Source organism: Artibeus jamaicensis, unplaced genomic scaffold (genome assembly GCF_021234435.1).
Source record: "Artibeus jamaicensis isolate MK-2021 breed Jamaican fruit bat unplaced genomic scaffold, CSHL_Jam_final contig_3126, whole genome shotgun sequence".
NCBI classification, from domain to species: domain Eukaryota; kingdom Metazoa; phylum Chordata; class Mammalia; order Chiroptera; family Phyllostomidae; genus Artibeus; species Artibeus jamaicensis.
In genome coordinates, this window is record NW_026521723.1 from 5,963,785 (window position 1) to 5,984,130 (window position 20,346).

The 20,346-nt window shown below is 43.2% G+C and overlaps 1 long non-coding RNA gene across 1 annotated transcript; it reads left to right on the forward strand.

Annotated features, from left to right (window-relative positions):
• The first annotated feature begins 459 nt into the window (after positions 1 to 459).
• On the forward strand, positions 460 to 9,909 carry LOC128627065 (uncharacterized). Its single transcript, XR_008391147.1, has 3 exons — positions 460 to 499; positions 1,054 to 1,095; positions 9,589 to 9,909. It is a non-coding gene; the product is annotated as an uncharacterized LOC128627065 (long non-coding RNA).
• The last annotated feature ends 10,437 nt before the right edge of the window (positions 9,910 to 20,346 follow it).

The following is a 20,346-nucleotide window of genomic DNA, read 5'->3' on the forward strand; positions in this document are numbered from 1 at the left end:
CTTCAATAAATGTCTCTATTTTTCATAGTACATAGCTGGATATTTTCTGGACAGACCTTCTTGTGTACGTGTGTATGTATTGAAGTGAAAATAGAATCCTACCATTTGGTAAAAAAAGGAGAGATGAGATGATAGAGAAGAAAGGAACCTTTCTCCAAACAGGTCGGTGCCCTCTCTTTCTGCTTAGGTCATGATTATTTATTTTCATCAAGGAAAGAGTCTCCTCTAGGTAGCATGACCGGTCTCGGGTAGCTCTGGGTTCTTGGGCAGGCAACAGTCAACAGTGACCTAATTCTGTGATGGGAAGTGGTCTAAAGGATTGCCTCACGTTGCAATGCCAGTTTTAACTTGCAAATACTCAACTGGACATGATTATGACTGTAAAAATGATGACCAGAAGCCCCAGTTAGGGCGGGGTTCCATCCTCTTAATCCACTGACATCGTTACCTCACCCACCATTTCTGTATGTTGAAACCTAAGACTGACAGAGCCTTTCTGGTATGTATTTTAGTTAATGTTGTCCTATGCTATCACCTTAGGCAATTTATAGGAATGGACTTGTTATCATTTCTACTTTGTAATCATTAAGCTCCATACTAAAAATTATATTCACAGCTATATGAGATACAACTTACCTTTATTTTAAAGACTAATATTTTTAGATGGTTTAAATCATGACACTCATAAAAATGTATAATGTCAAAGATTTTATTCAGCTCACTATTAATGAGAAAGCCAGTAAGATGTTACAACTGGTTCAAAGGAGAATCCAGATATATATGTACATGTATTGGTATTCATCAATATCAGGAATTCTGAAATAAATAGATGAAAAAACTTGTAAGTATCCATCCACAAGGCAATTATCAATTGCATTCAAATAGACACAATTTGTTTGCATTGCTATGGATAAGAATTATTTGCATATTACTAGTTTCTAAACTACAGAGTTGTAAAATTGCCCAAAGACAGTGAAAGATGGAGATGACCCTTAGACAAGACACCCAGTAATCTTTTTTCCATTTTAAAATCTTTCACATTCTTAATTGCAGTTTGTGCACCCTGTCTCAGCGGCAAGATTCTTTTCACTCTAGGTAAGTGCCATGGAGTAATATCGGTGAGAGCAAAGGAGGACACAATACCCAATGGGGAACCTCCCTTCGTGCTGACTTTATTGCCACACCCCCTAGACCATCAGCTGGTCCACAGCTATTTGGGGAGAAGAAATAGGAAGAGGTTGGTGTCACAGGTGAGTCCCCTCCCCTTAGTGGCAGTAACTCGTCTAGAAGTCACCTGGGTGCGGGAGACAGAAATCTGAAACTTATGCCGTCCAGTCCTCTTGTTCTAACATTCTCAGGGGTAGCATCTCTTTAACGAGGTGAAACTATAATGTCAGAGTGACTTTTGAGACTGAGCCAGAGGATGCACCCAGTTCATATAATTTTATTGCACAATTTTTACAAATGAAATAATTTAAACACTTTAAATGTTTAAATCCTTCCTGCCAGCATAAGCCTCACTGTGATTGCATCATCATCTAATTTTAACCACTACGTTAAAAGTATCTTCAAACAATCCTGCCAATGCTCAATTTAAACCATTTCTTCAAAATAACATGTTCATGGTACCCCTCAGCCAAACGAGTGGCTCCCAAAAGCCATCAGGGGTGAATGATGACATTTCTGGTCAGCGGCAGTAAGCCAGGCCTCATGAGGATGTCCTAGTTGGCCTGGTGACAGCAGCTGTCTTGCCTGGGGTGGAGTTCTCACAAAGTTCACTAAGTATTTGTTTTGGAGACACCTCAGATACTAACTAGTAGTCGTTTGCTCTAAAATAGTTTGACTGTAGCTTGTTTGAAATAGAACACTCTCCTTGTCTTCTTTGCCTCAACGGGAGTTCTTTGTCTTCAAGAAAAAGGTTCGGCAAAGAAGTCCTCTATTATTCTGACCCCAAGAAATCTATTTGTCTAGAATGATGTGGCTTCCCAGGAAAGTTAAGCAAGGACATGGGTGGGGTAGTAGATTGCTTCCCAGCAATTTGTGAGTCAGGTCAGTATTATTCCATTTCATCATTTTGTTGGAAGGGAATTCCCAGAACTCCAACTGCTTTCAGATGCTTAGATTACACAGAAATGCATTCCAAAGTGAAAAACAGTCACAGTTCTTTCTCTGCCCGTCTGCTTCTTACTATTCACTAATATAATTATGAAGTGTATGTTAGAATACACATTTTATCCCCTTGGATGTTGTCTGGTGTACATTCTTAAATCTGATTTGTTGGCTGAATAAGCCATATGACCATGGACAAGTTTCCTCTTGACCCTGGACATCACAGCCCTCATCTGCGCCCAGGGACAGAATGGTTCTTCAAGTCCTTCTGACTCCACATATACATTTGCAATTCTCCAAACTGAGTCTGAGTTTCTTTAGAAAGTTTGTCAAGAACACTGTGCCTGGCCAAGCCCTTGGAGGATGACGACATTGTACTTAATCCAATTTCCCAATTAAAATGAACTATTTTATGATTATTTATTTAGGGCCTGTCTCCCATTGCTAGAGGTTAAATTCCAAGAGGACAGGACCAGTATCTTTCTCCCTGAGCACTGTCATTCCAGCACCTAACATGGTGGCTGGTACATTCTAAGCACTCAGTGAGTATTTGTTGAACGAAGGATGAGGGACCCAGGAGCTGGATTCCTGCCTGCGCAGCACTGGCAATGAGGAAGCCTGACTAGGGAAGGGCTGGGCAAGTTTCCCTGCCTTCTCTGACCTCAAAGGCAGCAGAAACCTTTAGACAGCTCGACCACTGTCGGTAACCTCTTCTGACAGCTGATGTTGCAGAATCTGCAATCCACACTCCCTAAAACCGTCCTAGCTATGATTTCACATTCTGGGGTGGACAGAGCCATACAACAGCTGTGCAGCTCTATTCTTGTGAGGGCTCTGCCTGTAGAAATTCTGGATGGCCCAGGATTTAGACACCTGCCCTCACCTCTTCACGCGGGCCCAGGCTCTCAAGACCAACTTCTACTCCACTTGCGGTGCAAGACCCTCATCTCCCCAGCACAGGGTACTCTCAACCTCCTAATGCAGCTTAACAAATCAGAGCCACCAGCAGCAGTGAGCCCTGCCTGCTGTGGGGTTTTGCCCACCAGGAGGAAAGGGGGAACTTGAAAGGTAGGTGTGGTTAGACCAAGCTATGACCCAGAGACTGGTTATTTTTTAAGACTTTGCACAAAGGCAGCCCTGCCAGAAGCATCCTTTTTTTTTTTTTTCCTTTTAACTCTAAAGAACCAAATGTTCTGTAGACGCTGGTCGGTTACTACAAGTTACATAAAACGCAAGGTTTGAGCTTTATGTAAAGGGCAGGACTTGCTCCATACGCATCTGCGGGCAGTCGGTAGACATGCTGAAACTTCCTTCTAGGCTCAACTCAGAGCAGGGGGAGGAGCTGAGAGAAGGCCTAGAAAGGCTCCTCTCCCCTCTTCAACAGACAGAGAACTCTGCCCTCTCCAAATGAATGTGTCTCCTCACCAGCACACAAAGCAAGATATTTTTACCTAACCTCAAGTTAAATTTTAATAACAGTTTTAAGCTTAACATCTTCCTGTATGGTCTCCACAAGCATTTTGTTTTACTCTTGAAATCTGTCATCTCTATTAGAGGTTGCAAAATACAGTATTCAGAACCTGGAATTACAACAAGGAATTGAGTGGGAGCGAGAGTTCTGCTGGACTTTGGTGGGCTCACTCTTTGTCACAGGCCTTAAATGTTTCCTAAGACAAAACTATCTGATTAGTACGTGTGTTTTCCATAAACACTACCCACAGAATATGACCAAAGGCAGTATGCTCTTAAACAAAGAGGTCTTAGAATAAAAGTATTTTCTTTCTTCTTTTTGTTGAATCACTTCTTAGACTCACAGTCCTTAGCCTTGGGGGATATTTGACAATGTCAGCAGCCATTTGTCAATATCCAGCTGCTGAGACACATCTCCTGGATGAGATGAAAATAAACAAAATGCATGTTTTGCAAACTGTCAAACAGATGACTTGTGATTATAATATGTATCTGAAATTTGCATTAAAATTTTTTAGCCAGAACCTACAGAGATTTTAAGTGCATGTGTATGCACACACTCATGCTTCTGCAAACTCTGAACAGGAGGGGGGAGGGCAAAAGGAGAAGTAATGGCCAAAAGTGTTTTCTTGCAACGATAAGCAACAGACATGGAGATGATTTGGTCTGGGAAGCCTTACTGCACTTCCGAGAAGTCATTTGTTTATTGCTAAGTGATTTGCATACTGCTAGGGCAACCGGTCCCTGCACTGTTGTTCTCCAGGCCTCTCTTCTGCCTTCTTCCCAGGAGGAGGATGGAAATCATTAAGGGAGCAAGGAAACACCAAGAACAAAAGACTTGGCGGCAGTAGCAAGTGCTCAAAGTCACCTCTTTCTTTTAAGCATATAAGATTCTGGGGACAGATCTGCCCTGACAGTTTCTGAAGAGAAGAGTCAGACATTATTTTCTCTTTCCTGGAAGGGAAACCATTTGAGGGATTATGAACGTTACTCTGTGTCTCGGTCTGAAGTTTAAATCTTCTCAAGCATGTAGTTATTAAGATGCCAAGTTGCCTCACTTAATTACAACCTTCATTACGGTATTGAATACTTTAAATGCACGATTTATCACACCTGAGGAGAAGAGCAGGTCTGTCTTAATGGACCACTCTCAGTGGGCCATCTATTGATTATCTTCTCTACTGAATTAATTCCTAGTAATCGCCTAGTGAGCAGTCATTAAAGGAAGTGTTTGCTGCAAGTGCTGGGGTTGGTGGGAGGTGATGGGCCTTTCATACACCAGCCACTTTTGGTCCTCTTGCTGTGCTCTGAGCCCCTGTAGTTAATGATCAAAGGCCTTGAGACCAAACCGGTGCCTTCACTATAGAAAGGCTTTGTTTATTGGGACCACGGAACAGAGCAGACAAATCAATTCCTTTCTGAAGAGTTGATTCCAACTGAGCCAACTGTACTTTAGACCCTTAAAATCCCCTTAAGACCCTTTCTGGTGTCGAAACAAGACTGGTCTACTGGAGAAAGTCTAGCCCCAGAGGTCAGTGCTTTGGGAGTTTCTACCATGTGCTGGGTGCTGTGTTGCCTCATTTTGCTGAATTTAATCCAGTCATTGACTTGGTCTCTCATTCATGAAGCTGACAGCAAAGTACATATTATTGGCTGAATTTTTGAATGAAGTACCTGAGGTTCTGAAAGGTAGTTGTGGGGGAGGGGAAATTCCCCCTCTTTTCCCTCTGAGTTCTTCTGGCTGGTCTAATATTCAAATTGACATGAGACAGATTGTTAGAAAAAACGTAACCAAATGTATTACTTATGTCAATATGAGTGTTCTTTAAGAATACAAGGCCTGAGGACAAATCACAAATTGGGCAGTTGAGGCTTATATGCCATCTTGAGCTAAAGAGAAAGGTGAGGTTATGGTTTAGGACTTCAAAGGAGAGGAAGGAAATTCACATGGAGATGGAAAAGTAAATGTTTGGTAAGTAAATGTTTGCTGGCCGATCCTGAACAATGGGACACAGAGAAGACTTTAATCAAGCAGGTCTCACTCAGGTTCCTCTTTGTCACACACACAGTGCCCAGCAGAAGTAACACCTGCTTGAGTGTGGTTGGTAGAGTAATTAATATGGGCTTAATAACTTATAGTTTTAATGTGAACATTTCATGTGAAATGAAGGTGTGCTTGAGTGTGATGTTATTATGTTACAGAATTACAAGATTATGACTTTGTAATAAAAGCATTTATAACAAAACAGGGGCATTATTTGTGCTGGGCCCTATAGTTTATGTAAAACTATACGGTTGACTCTTGAACAACTGGGGAGGTTAAGGGCACCAACCCCCCATGCAGTCAAAAATCTGTGTGTAATTTTCAACTCCCCAAAAGTTAACTAATAGCCTACTTTTGACCAGAAGCCTTACTAATAACATAAACTGTTGGAGAACACATATTTTATCTGTTATTTGTGCTATATGATGTATTCTTATAATAAAGTTAAGCCAGACAAGATGAATAAAGAAAAATGTTATTAAGAAAACCATAAGAAAGAGAAAATACATTCACTGCAAAAAATCTGCATGTGATTGGACCAGTGCAATTCAGACCTGTGCTGTTCAAGCGTCAGCTTTAGTAATTTCCTGTGTGAGCGCTCTCTTTCTGGAGCAGATCCTCCACCTAGAGTCTTTTAAAAGTAGCTGGGGGAAGGTCAAAGTGTCTTCCTGAATTTTTTTATGTTCCTTAAAAATAATCAGCTTAAGATAATCAATATCCAAAAAGACTTATTTTGGGGTTGCAAACTTCTACTCCCACTCATTATGGGTGTATTTGAAGCAAACAGTAGAGGGTGGGCAGTAGCTCTGGTTCTAGGCAGGAAGCATCGAGGAAAATAGCTCACTGACCCCAGGGCTGGGAAGACGGACCCAAAGCTGTGCTTCTGCTCCCGCCGGGTAGAGGAAGGAGGTGCCTGAAGACCCAACACCTCCCAGGTAAAACTCCATTCTCTCGTTCTTTTACAAATCCCATTCAGGGGTCACTTACAGCACTAGGCAGACCCTCTGTCACAGGCACCCCATTACAAATGATCTGTCTCCTCTACCTCAACCCTCAGGCAATACCCAATCACTACTGCACAGGTATGTTTGCAAAGCGGAAAAGTGAAGGTCTGGCTGGTCAGCTCTTTTCAAACTGTAGGTAGACAGGCCTTGTGGGTGTTTTGGGATAGTGCGACTATGCAGAAACTCTATTCTCTAATACGACCCTTCACCCTTCGGTCTTCTTGATTCAAACTGGCCTTGTCTAGTCTACTGGCGCCAGGACCCAACTAACTGCCTTTCATTTCCTTTCATCTTTGAAGCCCTTAGGACATCAGGTTCTGGTCAGTGTCTAACAGCCTTAGAACAAAGCCTCAGATCTGTTGATCAAGGACTCAAGAGTTCTGGATGAAGCTAAAGATAACATTTTGACCTCAGTTGTTATTCAGTCCTAGGCCTGTGAAAAAGAACCCTACCAATCAAACTCTCAGGCAACTAGACAGAATGGTGCCACAGCCGACACCTCGACATGATACAATAGACTAGTCTTGCTCCAAGCAAACAGTAGAGCCCACGGCCCCAACTCCCTTAATCACCATGATTAACATTCTTTTTTTCCTGTATATAATCTGTTTCTGTGCGGGCCATCATGGAGCCAGGTCTTTGAGCACGAGCTCAGCTGTGACTCCAGATGTGGTGTCATTCTCTTCATTATTAAACTTTTACTTTCTTAGCTGTAAACTCCTGTTTGCATTTGATTGGGCTTTGATGTGTGCGGGCAAGCCCTTTAGCTCTGCAACAATAACTGTCTGCCTCTATGTCTGCAGCCTCTCCGAAATCTGTTGTGGACACAGGTGTGTGACAGAGACAGGGCTAGATGTCTGTTCTTGTTAGGCACCTGATAAAATCCCGTCTGACCAAGTTGGAGAATGTCCTTTATTAGACGTCCTTTCCAATAAACAAAATCTCCAGGTGACAGTCAAGGATCTTTAAACTTTTTGTCTTCTGAAAGCTCCTGTGAAAGGACACAGTTACCAGCTTGGCATTTTCTTGAAGGGACTCTATCCAACCTTGGCAATAGTGTAAAATGCCTCCTTTCAATAATGTCAGTTCAAAAGTCTCTTCATCTAATTTATGTCCAGCTTCAATGCATTATGATGCATGAAGGAATAAAAAGGGGGGTTATGCCAGGGAGCCTGGAAGAACCAAGCAGCTCAGTTTTGGGGTTCCTCATAGCCCTGACTATTTGTGGAATTTACAACCGCTGTGTACCCATGTAATATAGCCTAAAACTTTTTCATCACTTATTTTGCAATGTTACGCATATAAATCAATGTAAACCCAAATCTTCCAGAGGCTCTTCTGAAACAGTGCCAAGTTATTTCTGCATATACCAAGATTTTTACTCTTAAAACCTCAATTTCTATTAAACACTAAGAAGTCAAATTTATGAAGACATTTTATAACCTCACAGAAAATGTTTCATAGATGTTAAAGCCACTTATTAACATGGACTTATTTTTTGTAAAACCTGGGTAAACCATATTATCAAAAACTCAACAGACACGTCTGTTTTACTTAAACCAATAAACTCAAACTAACTCTTATTTACTAAAGATTAATATTAGCCACTTAAAAAAGCATTTGAGTTAGTCTCCACACTTCTGAGATCATTAGAATACCCAGTCTTTACAAGCACTTGCCATAATAAATTTTTACAGACTATCTGGAGGTCCAAAATTACCTCACATTTACAACATACGTATGTAGACACACGCTGAAAGACACAAACACTGGTATTTTAGTCATGAGAAAAACCCATTCATTTATTTTAAAAAAACAGTGGTGCAGTTAGCCAGGCAGGACCAGAGTGGCAGTGATAGTCCATGTACAGAAGGTCACCAGGGCAGAAAGCCTGGAATACCCAGCAACAGACAAAACTGGGGTTGGACCTTGCTCTCGGGGTGACTTTCCTGTAGCATATCACTGGTTCTTCCGTTTAAACTCCCTGACCTCTCATGTTGCTGGTTAGGCAGTTCCAACTCTCCTCTGTCCTTTCCTCCCCTGGCATATCACCAGCCATGTAGTGGAACTCCTTAGAGGAGGAACAAGGGGGGCTGGAGAATAGCCTCATAAGGCTCCCATACAAGTCCTTGCCTGACCACTCCCTTAAGCACTAAGGCATAGAGATAACATTTAGGCCTCAGCTCTGTTTCAGCTCCAGGCAAGGAAAGCAGCAAAACCAAACAAGCATTGTCAGCCTGACCTCGGGACCAGCTGCACTGACTAATGACCACCTTCCCTGCTGCTGACCAATCAGAAGAGACTAAAACCCTGAGGGAACACAGTGGGAGAGCTGATGAGTATTCCACTGAGACACCCTGCTGAGACCTCCACATGAGAACCCTCAAGGCAAAGGACCCAGCACTCCTTTTTTGCTTCTATAACTTGATTTCTGAGCCCACACAGCCCAGCTGGCTCACTTCTTCCACAGCTAATGTCTTCTACCTTTGTGACTTTCTAAATAAACTTTTGCTTGTATTCAAGTCTTGGCTTTGAGTTCGTTGTTAGCCAAAACGCAAGGATCAAGGTCTAACATCTGGTGCCGCCTACTGCTAAAAGTTGGATCCAAATTTTGTTTTGTAGCCATTAACAATTCGTTATCTGTCCTTGACAAAATGAGTTTCAGATGACCTCCCCTCTTTTGAAATAAGGACAGCCATTCCATAATACCTCAAAGAATTGGGCTGACATCTAAACAACGCTGTAGGTTGATCCATTTATCTAGGCCTTATTTTTGAAGCTTCCAGAGACCAATTAAATATATTTTCCATTCACTCTGCCTAATTTTATAGTGAACTTTTTTCACTTGTGTACACACAAAGTTAATTTAGAAGTATCAAAGAATCCTCATCTCAGCTATTGATGGGGTTTGTTGGCCTTGGGGGCACTATGTCACTTATTAATTTTAGTTTTCCCTTTCAGACCTTTAGAGTCTGAACCAGCTTCTAAGGATAAACAGCCTTTACAGGCACATCTCCAGATGAGATGAACGCACCGAATATCCCTATAGAAACATTTCCTGCCTGCCCCACAGGAAATTTCTGGACTCTTAACCACCTAAGAATGCCTGAGCAAGAGCCAGCGGAAGATCCTGGATGGCCCTGGATCCATGATGCTTCCCAAGGCACCAGGTCCTCTCTCCGGGTGAACCCATCCCAGAGTGCCCCGCCCTTCACAAAGAACTCTCCCCCTTCACAAAGAACTCTCCCCCTTCACAAAGAACTCTCCCCCTTCACAGAGAACTCTCCCTGGGGCTTCTCCGGAATCGGTTGAGTTAGCACACTGGATGCCTCGGGGCACTCTTCTCCACCATTCTGAATTGAGGGGGTTGTGACAACGATCATCACTTCCTCTGGCTCTTTAGTTTGTGGAAACAGTGCCCTTTCCCTTTCAGAGCTAAAGAGAGCTCAGTTTCCCATGTAACCAGCAAAGACGTGTAGATTCTCAGGAAGCCATACAATAAAAAAGCTGAAATTAAAAACAGCAACCCATTTTCCCCCCTTTCCCTAGGCTATCTCAATCCTTACCTCAAAGGTTTTCTAGGATGGGCTGAAATAAAGTCATGGACCTGCTACTCAGAGTAAGGAGCCTGGGATCCTGAGAGAAGTCTCAAGCACAACGGTTGGGGTGGTCAGTGATGCCGCAGACTGAGAAACAATTCACAAACAGAAGAAACTGCAGAAAGTGAAGTTTTTATTTTACTTTCTCAAGAGAGGGAAAGGGCCAGGTGCCGAGAGATGTCCTAGCACTGAGGACTTTTAGGGTTTATTGGATTACAATTGGATTTAAAAAGATCGTGTGTGGTGGGGGAGCTGCTGTGTGGGCCCTGGGCTGTCGGGGCGTAGTAACACAGGAGGCTTTGGCTGGTTTTGCATTAGCTGCAGCTTGTTCCAGTGTTATCTTCTGCCTGTGGCTGTAGAGAGCGGTTAGTTCTGTTCTTGCTTTCCAGGAAGTTCCAGTTCTGGGGACACAAGCTCAGAAGAGTACAATGGCAGTTGGGTCCAGGTCTGCAGAGCGGTCCAGGATGGGTGTCTTCAGAATCCTGACCACTACGCCAAGTAAATGTCAGCATAAGAAATGTCAAACCTGTAAAGAATTTTTATTAAGCTATTATTTGATTCAAACTGATGACAACTGCCAGGGAAGTAAGATTTCAAATGTTTTTGAAGAATACAATTTCTTTATGCATTTAAAATTAAGAGGGAAACATAAGGAAAATTATAGGAAGGTGGGAGAAGGCTAGGTGGAGATTGGATTATTGGATAGTCAACAAGCTTCTGCGCTCTCCTGAAGGTAGTAAGGCTTATTTCAAAGGTGTGTCAACTAATTCTCGGAAACAATGGACAGGGCTTGTTTTAAGACAAGGATAAATGTGTCTGAGGCATGACTACCCCCATGACCTGCTTAGTTAGCAATTTATGACCAGTTCACCCTGTGACGTTACTTTCTACAGCATCTCCCTCACCCCTTTTTTCTGTCTGCAGTGGGAATGGGACCTCTGTCTCTGACTCTCCTCTATGCATTTGTACCTAACTCAAAGGTCATGAATCTTAAGGGCTGTTGTGTCCTTGGGGGCAGCTAACACTGGACCAGAGACTCAGTCTGCCTGGGCCCTTGGCAAGATGCGCTCCTGACCCTGCTTGCTCCTCCTGTCACCCCAACATCACAGTCTCTCTCACTTTGTATGATAATCTTCACTCAAGGGGTTAAAAATTCATATCAACTTAGCAGCACTTTAAAAAATAAGGAAAACACTTAAACCTCAGAGTTAAGTCTTGTGAAGTGCCCCTCCCCCCACCCTGTGTGGGTCTCCACTCTATCTATCCCTAAGGTACCCAGATTTAGCCCCTGGCAGTAAGCTGCCTGGGCCACACCAGGGACAGTCCCAGCTGGGGCCGCTGCCAGTTCTGTCCAAGGTCTCAGTGGGAGGTGTGGGCAGGCTTTCACTTGCCTGAAAAACCACCACTCACTGCAGGTCACACAGTCTGTGCTTCACTGGTGGCATTTCCTTGCCCTGAGTGCAGAGGCTCCCGCCCTTGTGTTTCCCATCATGAATTTCTGGGACTTCCCAGGGGGTGCCCTACATTCACTTACAAAACAAGCCCAGTCTGACTTGTGTTTCTTCTTTTTTGTGAGCTCCATATAGCCTTGCAGGGAGGTGGGGAGGAGGAGGCGCAGGCCTGTGTCACTGCCTGACAGGAGGGTTTCAACTGGGTACAGCTCAGGTCAGGGACCCTGCAGAGATTTCACGGGAAACTGCTGCTTCAGATGCCAGTCACGCCCTTCTCTCCCTGGGACCCAGGCTCCCCGGGCAGAAATCAGTAAGGTCTGGGCTGGGGAAGAACCTGGGGCTGGACCTCATAAACACCGATTCTAAGAGTTCCCTTTTCTTTCTATTACTCAGGACTGAGTCATTTTTGTCCCTTGACTCACAGTCTTTTCCCTCTTGGGGAAAATCTCTGGTTTCAGACTGCTAGCATTGCCGAGCTGTCCACTGCCATCCTTCTGGCAAAATTGCAAAGGCAAAGGTTGGTGACAAAGGAAAGGAGTCTTTATTCAAAAGCTTCACGATTTTGGGATAACAGCTTTCCACATGCATTAGTCACTTAGGCCTATCAATTAAGGGTAAACTCTTTAACGCTTAAGTTTTCCTATCATTCCCTCTGTTAGTTTTTAATCACCTTATTTCTATAGAGCTAGTTTACAAACTAAAACAACATAAGATATAATAGTTACACAGTTTTGGAAGAATGGCAGGCTTCTGGCTCGTAGCCCATCCCCTCTAGAACACCCAAAGGAGAGTAACCCTGCCACCCTCTGCCAGGCCAGCCTGATCCCAGGCTCTGCCCTGAGTTCCTTCCCATCTAAAATACCGTCCATTGGGAAATGCAGGCAGCTGCAGCACAATCATCAGTTATCCTTGAGGAAGAAGAGCCTGAGAGCCAGAGCCAGCCCATCGATGGCTGTCCAAGATCCTGAGAGTGCTTTTTTTTATTTCAAATCTTCTTGCCCATAATTCCCTCTGCTCTGGAGGCACTCAGCTTCTCAGCCAATCCCATCCCGGGCTATTTGCCATGGCCTTGGGCACTGCCCCCCATGGCCCCTCCCTACTCCTTCCCAGTGGTCTGATCAGATCTCTCTGTCTGTACAGACCCCGTTACCCTCCTAGGGACCCTCTGGTGATACCCTCTTGTGTGTCACAGATTCCAGATCGATCGCAGCTGTGCTGGGCAAGTACCCAGACACACCCTTGGAATTGCCCTGTGGTTGAGAAAGTTTGTCAGCCCAACAGTTCACTGAGACTGTGTCTTTATAACCCTGAGAGAATGGATGACTGAAAAGTTTACTCAAAGAATAAATTAGCCCTGGAGAGGCGGCTCAGTTGGTTGGAGCGTCATTCAATGCATCAAAGGGTTTGGGTTCCATTCCCCGTCTGGGAACACACCCGGGTTCCAGGTGCAGTTCCTGGTTGGAGAGCGTATCGGAGGCGCCCACTCAGTGTTTCTCTCTTTCCCATCAGTCTTTCCCTCTCTCGGTTTCTCTCCCTCTCCCCCCGTACCCCCCTTCCCCGCTTCCTCTCTGTAAAATCAATGAACATATTCTTGGGTGAGGATTTAAAATAAATAAAATTAAAAGAAGAATTGTTTTTAAAGGAAGAAGGAACTAGATGAAGAAGACTTAATGCCAGCTTCATCCTTCCAGTTGCTGATGACCGAAACCTCCCCGCCTCCACCCCTCATTCCACTGGTCAGCAAATCCTGCAAGCTCTGCCGACAAAGCACGTTCGCAGCGAGCATTCGCTGTACCTCTGCCCGTCCACCCTACTGCAGCACACCATGCCTCTTTCAACCCCTTCCGACTGCTCCTCCCTTTTCTCACCTGTGCTACTCCCTGGTCTAATCCATGCAGCAAAGTGACACTGCGGCAACTAAATCAGATCATGTTACGCCTCTGCTTAAAACTCTCCTTCAAATGGCTTTCTGCCGTATGGGGTCAAATGAAACCAAAGCCCTTCCATTGGCTTCAAGGCCCTACAAGTCCTGGTCCCCTGGAATCCCTCTGGACAACACCTGCTCCCCTCCGACTCGCTCCTCTCCAGCCAACTGGGCCCTTGTTCTTGCCACTTCCTTTTGCTGGAAAGCTCTTCCCAGAAATACATGCAGGACTTCCTGCCTGTTGAACTTTACTCAAACTGAGGCAGGATAGTAAGAAGCTAGGAAAATTCCTGGGCAAGTGAAATAGGGGAATTGAGATAAGAAAATTAAACAAAGCCAAACAGTTAAATAACTTCTTGCTGACTGGTGAATCGTAAGAACTTATCTCCTCTAACTAAGGACACTTGAGAGCAAATGGTTCCTGCCTCTCCTCCCTAACCAGAGAATACAGCGTAAATCTCCCTGGTTTGGTAGATAGAGAACAGAGACCCAGTTAATGCCATTTGTGCCAGCTAATCCCAAGGAGAGGAACAAATAACAAAAATCCCATTAAAAGCCGCACCGACCCAAGATAAAAATAAGACAGTGCAGCAGACCACAGAATCCCTCTGCTCCCGTGTGCTCATTTGGACATGTCAGCGTATCACAAATGCACCTGGAAATCTGATAAATATCCTGCTGAAACCCTTCCCTGAGACTCCCACCCACAGAAAAAAGTTAAAAGGCCTTGAGGACCAAGACTCTGGGCGGGTTCTCTAGAGCTCACCTATACCCCTTGCTGGGCACGACCATTTTATTTTCTCTTAAACTCTAAGGCTCCCCAGAAGACTTGCAGCCAGGGCATTAGTGGTTGGCGGCAGCCCGGTCTGTGCTTTCTCCCTGATCCTGTCTCCCTTCTGTCTCTGTGACCTTCACTTTCCAGGGAGCTAACAGCAGCCCTGCCTTGCCTTTTCCTCTCCTATAACTTTGCTACAGGACCAGAGCAGAGCACTGCCCAGGCTGTCTCCTGCTACTTCTACCCTAAGTCCTTCCTTTCTTTAATTGTCCCAGCCTTAATAAGCATACTCTAAGATCACCTGGACTCACTCTGTGACATCTTTCCTGCACAGTCAAGAACCCACACACTACAGGCCGGCCTGAGGCAGAACATCTCCTGGCTGGCGGCCGTCTGGTAACAAAATGACTAATTGTTCAATTACTTTGCATTGAATTATAAATCTCAGTATTTTACTTTAAGACTTTGTTTCTCATTAATTAGTTAAACCTAGATGTAAAAGATGGGGAAATTGCCTGAAATCCACACAGGCAACTTTTCTCCACCTTCTTTAAAAAAATTAATTTAATGTAATTCTTATGTTAATCCTCATCTGAGGAGAATATGTTTATTGATTTGAGAGAGAGAGAGAGAAATGTTGATGTGAGAGAGAAATACCAGTCAATTGCCTCACATGTGTTCACACCCTGACTTGAGATCAAACTTGCAACCTAGGTAGTAGTGCCCTGACCAGGAATAGAAACCCGCAACATTTTGGGGTACAGAATGATGCTCCAAGCAAGTCACCTGGCCAAGGCCTTTTTTTTTAAAGAAGCTACCCATCTATTGAGGTATGACCCAATTATACGCACACACAAAACCACAAACACAAACACATATACACACGCACACAGATTCTATTTTGAATTTGCCCACATGTGGGCTATGTATTACAGTATATGGGAAAAATCTGTCCATTTATTAATAAGTATGTCTCAAGAGAATATCTAGATGAACCCTGGGCAAGTTCTGACAACCATTTATGGCCACTGAGAAGTGTGGATTTACTTTTAAAAATGTCTATGAGTAATAAAAATGTCAAGCGAAATCTTTCGGTAACAAGTATAGATGGCTTCACCTTTTTACAAAGCTTCGGCATATAAAACTGGTTCTGATCCTTTAACCAGGATAAAAGCCTATTCAAGGCTGTGGCTGGAAGCCATGGTAGCACTAGCTCAGAGATGAATTTAATGGTTTTTAAATTATGGTTTTGTAAGCTTCTAAATTATTCTCAGAACCTGGGTAGGGCCAGCCTGACCCCTCGAATAGACTCACTTTCAAGTGGAAATATTTTGCAGGTTGGCTGCAACATGGAGATGAAAAATCAAGACACGTGTGTGAAGTCTGCATTTCTGTGCCATCTCCATTCATGACTGTCTATCGAATATAAAGTGCATCCATGAGTAAGCAAGGAGAGGTTGGATTGGTGCCAGCTCCAATTACAGATTCTAAGTCAAAACTGAGTTTAAAATTCAAAACACAAAGTGTCTTGGACCCAACTCACTTTTTACTCAGTAGTTGAATATTCCTGTATATTTCTTTAGATCCCCTCAAAATCTATACTCTGACAAGTTTTCAGAATTTGGTGCCAGTGTTGAACCGATGATGTACCACATGAAATTTAAAAACAAGCAAACAGACAAACAAAGTGGCTCTTTATTAGTATAGCCTGAGGCCATGACCAAACACTTGGCTTTGCTTAGCTTTACGTGGTGGTACCCTGCAGGTGCCCAGATTTTAAACAGTCACATGAAATCGCACATCTGGAACGTTTAAAGATGTCCTGGAGGTTCCTAAGCTTCTCCTCATTTTTCTGAATTCTTATTTCTTCATTCCTTTCTGTTTGATCATTTTTTTCTTCCTTCTGGCCCACTCCCTTGATTTGAGTCCCAATTTTCTTTCCATTACTATTGGTATCCTTTGTATCACCATACATTTCAATTAGTTTAGCTTCCATATGTTTCTCTAATTTGTGACTAAAATCAACCAGTTCTGTAAGGATCCTGATAACCAGTGTTTTGAACTGTGCATCATCACCAAGCCCTTATTATATGAAATGTTAAAGGGACTTACCTAAGAGAAAGAAGATAAAAAAGATGAACAGTGAAAGGACAGCAAACTCACAGTTATTAAGAACCACACCTAAAACAAAAGCAAACTAAGAGGACAGCTAGATCAGGAGCAGAACCATAGAAATGAAGATCTCATGGAGGGTTAGCAACAGGGGAGTGGGAGGAGGGGAAGGGGGGAGAAGGTACAGAAAATAAGTAGCATAGACAGTAGATAGAAAATAGATAGGGGGAAGCGTAAGAATAGTAGGGGAAATACAGAATCTAAAGAATTTGAGACACGTGTTCATGAACTAAAGGGGGAAATGGTGGGGGAGGGGTATGCAGGGGGGAGGGGAATGGAGGGGGGAATAGAGCAAATGTAATGGCATAATCAATAAAAAAAGTTAAAAAAAAAAAGAAATCGCACATCTGAAAGAGTTTAAAAGGGTCCCACAGTTGTTTCATACTCTACCCACCACACATTCTCTGTCCTTCTCTGATATGGCAGTCATGCTGCCAGCAGACATTTCTTTGGGAAAGAAAGACATACTGAGATGTACTATCCTCTTTAGAATAAACTCTGTCAAATGAAAGAGCCAGCTGCTTGCCTCTGGCTGAGCGGAGAAGAGAGAAAATTTAAACTGGAATGATTTCTCTATCTTCATCTATCGCGAATCTGTTTATTCTGCATTTTAGTCTTTTTCCATCTCTTTCAGATATAGGGGGACATTGGGGAGGCTTGAAGTAAGCTGGGAAAGCAAGGGAGCTGCAAATTTGAAACTTGAAAGGAGATCCTACATGCAAATCTTACATTTCAGGTTACCAGTATTTGTGAATCACCTCTATGTCCTTCTGCTTACTCCTAAATTCAGTGAGCATCCTCATATCTGTCAGTTAGCACATGTGAGGACTATACTAGTCACTGGAGGTGTTGCCAGAAATGAGACAGGATCTACCCCTTAAGGGAGTCCTCGTGATGTGAGGACACAACATAAGCAATCATGACAACATAGGAAGTCACCAAAGATACACAAAAGTAAAACTCCATTGTATTTCCACAGCTTTAAAGACATTACATGGTGTCGGGAGGGGGAAAATTGCCCCCTCTACTCTTCTTTAGTTCTTGCAGCTGGATGAATGATAAAATAATAAAACTGACACAAGACTACATAGACATGAGAAAAAACAATGTAATATGTGCACACAGGAAAATCATAATATGATGCTCAGATCATAAAATGAGGCTCAAAGAAATGATCCAACAAGGCACCTTTTTACGCTTTTTAGACAAGCAGTAAACTTGTGCGAATTGACAGGACAAAGGTAGGTAGTGCTCATTAGAAAGAAATCGAAGCAAGCTTTGGTATTCATTAGTGAGGAGTCTAAACAAAGTAATGCATTAGAAACAAGCAATGAGATTTGATTACACAGACTTCAGCTCAGAGTTTAACCCTGGTGATAAAGGGGCGTCTTCCAGGTGTGGGAGGACACCTCTCACATGGGAGATTATTTTCTCTGTTCAAGGAGACAAGGGAGGATGGAGGTGCCCTGTGGCAAGGGCAACTGATCTAGTCGGTTTAATTCAAAGTAATCAATATGTCAATTGTGTGATATTTTGAAGTGGTCTGTCTTGAGCCCCAACGATAGTGAGAGATAAAATGACCATTTTAATCTACCACTAAGAATTGAAAATCCCTAATGATTCCAGACTTTTTCCTATATAAAATAAATATAAAAACATTTGTAAGTAAAGCTGCATATTTTTGTGTTGGAGATCCCCAAGACCATCTCCAAGTTGAATGATTTGTTAGAAGCATTCGCAGGACTAAACTTACGATAATACTTCTGGCTAAGCTTTATTACAGTGGAACAATACAGAGCAGGATCAACAAAGGGAGAAGTGGCGTGGGGCAAGGTCTGGGAAAAGCCAGGCACAAGCTTTCTGGGGTCCTCTCCGTGGGAAGGGGAGTCACACAAGATGTGCTTAGTTGCCCAGAAATGAATGAAGCCCTTCACAAGTGACGACTCAGTGGAGTGAATGCTGCCTACCAGGGAAGCTCCTTAGAGACTCAATACCCAGGGTTTTTACTGGGAGCTGAGCAGAGAGAAGCCTCTAACCAGTACATGCATAGCTTCAGACTTCCAGAAGAAAAGCAGAAATTCTGCACAAACCACACTGTTCCCACGCACAGTGTAGGCTCCGTGAGTCAGTTCGTCACTCAGGAAAGGAGGGTCCTGTCTGAATTCCAGCTTCCCAGAGGCCCGCCAAAGGCCAAGCGTGTAAGCAGACCTCTCAAAGGATTATCATCAGGCCTGCTAAATTAACTCTCCTACGCAAATTATAGGCACATGCTGTGCAAAATGCTCTATGACTGCGTGTTCTTCTGTCTACCTATGTGCCACTTTTCTTTTTAAGATAACACTACATGAACACCTTTCCATGCCAGCTCACAGAAGCAGGCCTACTTACTCCTTTGTCATGGTTACATAGTATTCCATTATAAAGATAAACAATTTGTTAACCATTCTCATATAGGTTGATATTTAGTTTGCCTGCCATTTTGAACATTATAAATTATGATGCAGTGAACACCATCGTGCATGTATTCATGATGAAGTGGTTTTTCTTGCATAGCCTTCTGGAAGTAAAATTCCTGGTGTCATTTGATTTGAGAAAGACCATTGTGTTGGAATTTTAGTGGATGTATTAATACGTGCACAGTGTGTTGGAAAAGCAGAAGATTAGGAAACAATGAAAATATCCAGGTGACAGTCGACTAAACTGTGGCCGGAGGCTGAGGGAGGAGCAGCAGTGGTGTAGAGTGCATTGGAGGCAATACAGCAGCCCCCCGGCTGGCTGGCTCGTGCAGAGGGAGCAAGGGGGAGTTAGAGGTGACTTCCAGTTGTCTGTGTGGTTGGGTAGATGGCAATTAGGGGGAATGCAAGGAGAGCGGTTAGGAAGCAATTATAATGAATTCAGGGAAGACATGACGGGGGCTCAGATATTCACTTCTTCACTCATTCATATACATCAAACATCTGCTATGTATCAGCCACTCTGTTAGCTGTTAACATGGGTACTTTTTTTTAACCAAAATATTGGGATAAAAATTTGATGCAATGTGGATTCCAATTAACTTGGCAATTAATTATCTTCATTGCTATTCTTTTGTGAATGGCACAAAGCTCAGTGAAAGCTGTGGAGAGAGTGATGGCCCCAGATGCTTGAATAATTTGCACACACTTCAGAGTAAAACTATGAGGAGGGAGGGGAAAAGGTATTATAAAAAGCAAACAGATCTCTCTTGTGTCTAGGTTTGAAGACACACTCCCTCCCACACGCCCATTTCAGACAAATGCCCTTAGCAAACGTGAGCAGACAATCCTCCTCCTCGCTGCCCCAGAGAACCTTCTCCCCTGCACAGTCCCAGCATCACTTGTGTGGGCTTCAAGTGAAACATGAAAGAGAGAAGCCAGTAAGCAGTTCTTTTTATTTTTTTCACTGATTTGCTGTTTCTTTCACATTCACACCCCTCCTCCCTACTTCATGAGCCTAAAATGCAGCTTCCCAACATCTGAAGCCCAGACACATATAAATCACAATTTAAATGACAAGGATAGCTTTATTTTTATAGAATTTTATGCATACTTCAATAGAAATTCACATGCTTTTATACGCTTTATTTTACAACTTGTTTGAATTTAGATTGGAATCTGCTTTATGATCAAGTTTTTTTTTTTTTGACTAGGCAGAAAAGTCCCACTCTGCATTTGTTTGCCCCCAGTATATGTAAAAAATGTGATCACACACATCCTGTAAAATATTTTTTCATAGTCTTTGAACCTCATATGGTGGGGGTTTGGGGACTTCACACTTTTT